Consider the following 7,736-nt stretch of genomic DNA (forward strand, 5'->3'; position numbering starts at 1 on the left):
ACATACAAATCGCATAATGTCCTTTGCCACAGATGGTCAACGGCGCATACCTGACGTTTATTACCCCTGGGGAAAGGGAACGAGTGTAAACATTGTTTTCCTGGGTTCAAAATTCTCCAAACACCCATTGAACGCTTTTTGAACTTTCACTTCATTGATCACGTGAAAAAGAAAAGACACAATCTCTAGTCAGAAAGTGTCAGCTTTTGCTTGAAAACCATGCAATGCTTTTTTCAAAACATGGACATTTACAGCTTCTACAATGAGGTTATATACCTGTTTTTAAATTAAAAATTTTGTTATGGACAACCTTGTGTGTCAGAGGATAATATTTTGTCATTATGAGTTAAATCTATTCATATATTCTTAGCTATTTGTAATAACTTAGTATCCATTTGTACACTCTAAGTAATACATGCCACATTTTTTTAATTGCCGATTGTTACATTAAAGAGTCGTTCAGAGAGAAAGAGAGAGATCTTGTCAATGTGAGAGGTCAAAGGAGGTTGTTACTGCCTGACAGAAGGGCTGTGGTAGCTCATACAACCGCAATCTCAATCTCAATCTCTAAACACACAACTGGACGATGTGCTACAAGAGAACAAGACCTCCTCGGGGTTCGCTCTTGTCACAACAAGAATCTGAACCTACAGTGGGCTCGGATCCAAAGAGGCTGGACATTAAAATCTTCTTCGAAAGCTTTACAGAAAACATTAGTCTTTTCTTTCCCATATATTCACAGAGAATGGTTTTACGAGCTCTTCCCGTACTTACCTTGGCATCTCGGTAAAGCAATAAAAACCTTTTCACAGCTGGAGAATTGGGTTGTCAAAAGTTCTGAGCACCAGATATTACTCAGGCAGAAATGCTACAAGAGTGTTTAAACAACAAAACAGCCACGCTCACAAAGGATTTCACGCAAACTTTTCTTTACCCACTTTTCTATTGATATACCTTGATATATCCTTCAGTATCAGCTTAGTAAAAAGAAAAGAAAAGAAAAAAAAAACAAGATCCTGTCATCTATAGCTACTGCATCATAAATCTCTTGGTGCATTAGCTTTTGGAGAGTGAAATGGCTTTAGGGATAGACTGTGCTCATAGGACCGAGTAAAGCAAAAGTGGCACAAATGACTACCGTACGATGGGAATTTATGGGTCTTTAGTCCAAAATGTGCCTGGTTCCTTTATATTTTATGCTCTTTTTTTTCTATTTCTTCACTTTTTTTTTCTTCCAGACTCCTGCAAAGAAATAAAAGATAGGCAACGCCTGTACCTCCTTGTGGTCCTGCACATACGTCTTTATTCTGTGTGTAAACAACCTCAAAGCTAAACGGCTGCCATCCCATCTCCAAACACACCCCGAATCCTCCCTTCAGTCTTATCTGAAGACACCGATGCTTCACTGCGCAGCTTTCCACAGAGACCAGTGGGTGGTTTTTGACGCAGCTGCATATCCTTTGAAACATTTGGCAAAAAAACCATCTCAGCAAGACCTACAGCGGTGCTTAGGAGGACAAGGAGAAAGAGAAAGTTTTTAAACTTCTTGAATAAAATATTGCTTTTTGGTGATATTACCACGAAGGAAGCATGCCCTGTGTAGATTGGGTGATACTGTGTGCCAACTAATATGTTTTAACCATATTAGTGGTTGTATCAGCCCGTTTAAGTTCTTTAGATCTCCAGATCAGATAAGGTCCAGACTTGCACTCTTCGCCCTCGTTGCCACATGCCATTCCCATTAGCTTCAATGTGTTTCTAAATAATTCATAGTTGGCACTAAATATTCATTTAAGAAGAATAACTGAATAATAAGCCAGGTGTATACCATCTATCCATTCACTGTATGTATTCCTATTATACAACCATGGTAGGATCTCTGCTCAACATTTACACACGACAGGCAATTTTAGGAACATTAATCTTCATGTCTTTGGACTGTGGGAGGAAACCCACCAAGCATGGGGAGAACATGCAAACTCCATGCACACAAGCCCCCGAGGCGGGAATTGAACCTGAACCCTGGAGATGCAAGGCAACAGTGCTAACCCCTACATAACCATGCCACCAAGGTGCATACTGGGGCTGAAATTAAAAGTAGCAGTTCAACAATATAATCTGAAGCTTCAGAATTGTCTGGTATGTGGTCTTCTGCTGTTGTAGCCCATCTGATCCATGTTTCTATGTGATGCCCCACATCAGCCATAACATTACCACGTTAATATTGACTATCAATTATATACCGGACACCTGGGGACAGAATTGTGGGCATGCAAGGCCCATTTATGCCTGAATGGAATAAAGCCAACCTGGCCAGTCTGATCCCACAGAAAAGACAATGCAGCATAATTACTGAAATAAAGTCTGGTCAGCTGTCCATGAACGAAAGGCAACCAAACACGCAGTCCATCACAGCCATCCAACCAACCTGGCCTTTAAATTCCCCAGCTTCATCAGTCAAACAAGTCCATCACACAGGTGCCCCATCCCACCCTATGTGCATTCCATGTCCACAATCCACAGCATTCAAAGGATCTGTCACCAACATCCTGGTGCCAGACACCACAGCAAACCCTCAGAGGTCTTGTGGAGTCATGCACAGAGGTGCCAGAAGAGCCAAGGGGGCAACAATGGGCTTAATTTTTTGTGTTGCAGAGTTAATAGTTTCTAGGTTTTGAGATGCTTTGCAGTTTATCATAGTTATAAAGATTATTCCCTGCTAATACCACCATCAACATCAATTTTTGCCCAACCCACTGTAGACTGCTGCAGCTGCATTGCTTTCTGGAAAACTGGATCCAACATTTAAGGTCTTCACTACTTATGTCTGAGGTTTTTTATTTTAATATGATATCAATCATCACTGCAGAATGGTGAGTGAGAAATTCATCTTTAGCTAACAGTGAAACATAAGTGTTATCAATAATGTTCAAGACTGAGGAACTTTTGTTCTGGACGAAACCTTAAAACTCAGATCATTAATTTTTTGGTTGTTTTGCAGTAATATGTTTTAATAATAAATAAATATAGGTGTCATGATTGTACAATATACAGTGTCTTACATCCTGTTTTTCAGCACCACCTAAGCAAAGCAACATGATGAAATACATTTTATTTTATTTTAACCAACAATATAAACATAAAACAAATGTGTAACATACTGTAGGCAAAGATACTGAACAGGTATAAACGTTATGGACACATACATTATGAACATATTTTTATGGTTGTTTGATGCTTTAAAAATGGTTGTTATTAGTGAGGACACATGAACCACAGATTCATTTGCATGTTTATTAATGAATGTGTCAGTAATCTATCATTACTCAATGTGTAATGCACAGCAAGCCAACCAGGACCTCATATGGTGAATAAAATGTTTAATATTAATTCAATTCAATTTTAAGCTGAAACTTTGAGAAATTATGAGAAATGTGCAGCTGAGCTATGCTCACGATGTAAAGTAGATATTTAAAAGATACGTTAAGTCATCCTTATTCAAAATTAAGGTTCATGGCGGCATGTTGCCACAGTTCCCAAAAATCACCCAAAAACATACCTGCTCTACTAGTGTGTGTGTGTGGTGTTCTAGGTTAGAGTAGAGTCCCATCCTCAAATGTTTTCCACTTCTTATTAAGTCTTCCCAGGATAGATATCTAAGTCCACTTGAGCAGATGTAAAGTAAAATGAATAAATGCATCAATTTGAAGATTTTAAATCTCAACTGGGAATAGCTGTTCAAAATTAATGCATAGGTTATGGTTGTTTCTGGCTGAAAAATCTATGCCTTATAATAATAATAATAATAATAATAATAATAATAATAATAATAATAATAATAATAATAATATGCATTCTGTGAGTGTTGTGAGTATTACTGCACTGCAATGTCATTCCCATATTCTGCTAATGGGGAAAATCAAAAAAGTAGTAATAACTTTGGTTCTACATGACATAAAGTATTTGAACACCAAAATGCACCTCCCCCATCACTCACACCAGCTTCCATATAAGGAGTTTTTTTTACTTTTTTTTTTTAAGTCTTTGTGTTTCGGGAACGCATCCATGCTACTCAAGATTTAAGGAATAAACGCCAGTCGAATTGTAAAACATCTTCCTGTGTCCGATGCAGAACCTTCTCACAGCAATAACATAATACGGCACAAATTACACCAGAATTGCCAGATAAACACTTTTAATATATTCCCAGGTTTGAGTTTATCTTTAAATAGACCAGTAAGGTAGAATTCTCTCTTTTATCATGCCAAGTGACCTGAACTCTCCATATAACCCAGGGTCTGTTATACAAAAGTAATATGTTAGGATTTTCCTTGGAAAAGAGATGATGTCTAAAAAACCAGATTTCACAAATGGGTAATGTGAAAAAGAAGACAAGCTTTAACAAACTCAAAAAAAGAATATTTAGTCGAAGCGTATACTGTATGAGGACTGTTAGTATTGGTCCACAAAAAAAATCTAATGATGCATTAAAACCGGTTGTTATTAGTGAGGACACATGAACTGCAAATATATTTGCATGTTTATTAATGAATATGTCAGTAATCTATCATTACTCAATGTGTAATGCACAGCAAGCTGTGTAAGCAAGGATATTAATTCAATTTTGAGCTGTAGCTTAAGAAAGTTTGAAGTGAAATGTGTAGCTGAGCTATTCTAAAAACACACCTGGTGTTAAAGTTGACTTTTCAAATATTCAAATATTTCTGTCAGCTCAAGTAGTGTTGGTTGCAGGCTCAATTAATTAGATTTTTCCAGGGTTGAACTTTTCATCTACCCAAAAAAAGTAAGTTTCCCATTTTAGCCAATTGGTGTAATTGGTTTAAGTGATGTTTTTTTTTTATAAAAACAAGTTAGCTTAACAATACCCCAACAATTAAAACACAAAATTTCAGAAAAAAAACTTTATGCTTCTAAAACTAGTCAAAGTTAAAACAAGTGATCTGCATAAAACAATAAAATACAGGTTCTATTTTGTTTAAATGTCAATCAAACCAGAATAACAGTATCTTACTGAATCTTTTATATTACAATATCAGAACAGTTTTTAAAAAATAGGAAAGATGAAGAATTTTCCCAACTGTGTCAGACAAAAAAAGTCTATGGCAACAAGAGTTTGCTTCTCAGCATGTGAATCTTAGGGTAGCATGTCTCTCCAATCCAATAGTTATCATTTGGATGCCTTCATAGGTGTACTGTATGTACAGTACATTCCTTATGGAATTCAATGTTCAGCGCTCAGGCCCGACCAAACATTCAATTCAATTCAATTTTATTTGTATAGCGCTTTTAGCAATTTTCATTGCCGCAAAGCAGCTTTACATAGTCAAAAGAATTATTTAGGTTTGTATGAAATGTGAATTTGTATGAATCAAAATGGTCAGTTTGTCCCTGGTGAGCAAGCCGAGGGCGACAGTGGCAAGGAAAAACTCCCTGAGATGGTAAGAGGAAGAAACCTTGAGAGGAACCAGACTCAACAGGGAACCCATCCTCATTTGGGTGAAACAAAAAGCAGTAAATGATCTGCATTTATACAGTGTGTAGGGTGGGAGGCAGTTCAGCTATAATAGCTGATGTTAATTGATGTTAATATGGAGTCCAGGTAGTTATTGAAGACCCAGGTAGACTTGTAAGAAGTTCCAGTCATGAACTATCGAACTGTCAAGTCCCCAGAGAAACAGTTGCCAACACCAGTCAAGGCCAGAACCATTTTCTAGGTAGAGAGAATCATTCCCAGACACCAGACGCATCCCAGAGAGACACACGTGGCATCCATGTGACGAGATCTTCAGCCAGAAGCGGGGCACCAGGATGGGTCAGACAGGTCCGGAGGGCAGAGGGAGTCTGGATCACTGGCAGCTCAGGAACGACATGTGTAGCTCGACAGAGAGAGAGAGAAAGAGTGAAAGGGGGGGACAGGAGGAGAGAGGAAAAAGAAAGAGGGGGGGAAAGAGAAGAAGAGGAGAGATGGCAGTTAGGTATGGTGAGTGAGGAAGACAGCATCCAAACATACCAGTTTACCATAATACTCTACGTCCATGAGTCCCCCAGATCTGCTCCTTTACCTATGGCAAATCTATTTATAAAAATGCTCGGCTAAATAAATAGGTTTTTAGCCTGGACTTAAACACTGAGACTGTGTCTGAGTCCCGAACACTATTTGGAAGACTATTCCATAACTTTGGGGCTTTGTAAGAAAAAGCTCTGCCCCCAGCTGTATTTTTCATAATACGCGGTACTGACAAGCAGCCTGCATCCTTTGATCGAAGTAGGCGTGGCGGATCGTAAGACACTAGCAGTTCGCTCAGGTACTGCGGCGCAAGACCATTTAATGCTTTATATGTCAAGAGTAGTATTTTAAAATCAATGCGAAATTTCACGGGGAGCCAATGGAGTGAAGATAAGATAGGGGTGATGTGCTCATATCTTCTGGTTCTGGTGAGGACTCTCGCTGCTGCATTTTGGACTAGCTGAAGCTTATTTATGCATCTAGCTGAACAACCAGACAGTAAGGCATTACAATAGTCCAACCTAGAGGTGATAAAAGCATGAACTAGTTTTTCTGCGTCGTTTAGCGACAATAAATTTCTTATTCTGGCAATATTTCTGAGGTGAAAGAATGCTATCCTGGTAATATTATCTACATGTGCTTCAAATGAAAGGCTGGAATCAATAATCACACCAAGGTCTTTCACTGTTGCATTTGATGGAACAGAAAGGCCATCTAAAGTTACGGTATGATCTAAAATTTTACTCCTAGCTGTATGCGGTCCTATGACTAGAACTTCTGTCTTATCCGGATTTAGCAGAAGGAAGTTAGTTAGCATCCAATTTCTTATGTCCTGCACACATTGCTCAATTTTAGTAAGCTGTTTTTTCTCATCAGGTTTTGCTGAGACATATAACTGTGTATCATCAGCATAACAATGAAAACTAATACCATGCTTACGGATTATGTTGCCCAGAGGAAGCATGTAAAGGGAAAAAAGCAGTGGACCTAAAACTGAACCCTGCGGAACGCCAAACTCCACTAGAGAACATGCAGAATAATCACCATTTAAGTCTACATACTGATAACGATGGGTCAGATAGGATCTGAGCCAGGAGAGGGCTGTACCCTTAATTCCCACTACATTTTCTAATCTGTGAAGAAGAATAGCGTGATCAACAGTGTCAAAAGCTGCACTGAGGTCAAGTAATACAAGCATAGTTACACAACCCTGATCAGAGGCCAATAGAATGTCATTTACTACTTTAACGAGCGCCGTCTCTGTACTGTGATGAGGCCTAAATCCTGACTGATACAGTTCATGTATGCCATTCCTATGTATATATGAGCATAGCTGCTCCGCTACTATCTTTTCCAGGATCTTAGAGATAAAGGGGAGGTTTGATATTGGTCTGTAACTGGACAGCTGACAGGGGTCGAGGTCAGGTTTCTTAATTATTGGTTTGATAACTGCTAATTTAAAAGATTTTGGAACATATCCAATGCTGAGTGAAGAATTAATTATTCTCAACAGGGGTTCTATTATTGCTGGTACTATCTGTTTAAGAAAATGTGTCGGTACAGGATCTAATATACAGGTTGATGAATTTGAAGAAGAGATGAGTGAAATTAGTTCATTCTCTTCAAGGGGAGTAAAGTATTCTAGGTTCTGGTCTGACATGGCTAGATTAACATCTGCATCAATTACATTGTTCGGTTTCAAAACCTC

This window comes from Clarias gariepinus, chromosome 19 (assembly GCF_024256425.1).
Source record: "Clarias gariepinus isolate MV-2021 ecotype Netherlands chromosome 19, CGAR_prim_01v2, whole genome shotgun sequence".
NCBI lineage: Eukaryota > Metazoa > Chordata > Actinopteri > Siluriformes > Clariidae > Clarias > Clarias gariepinus.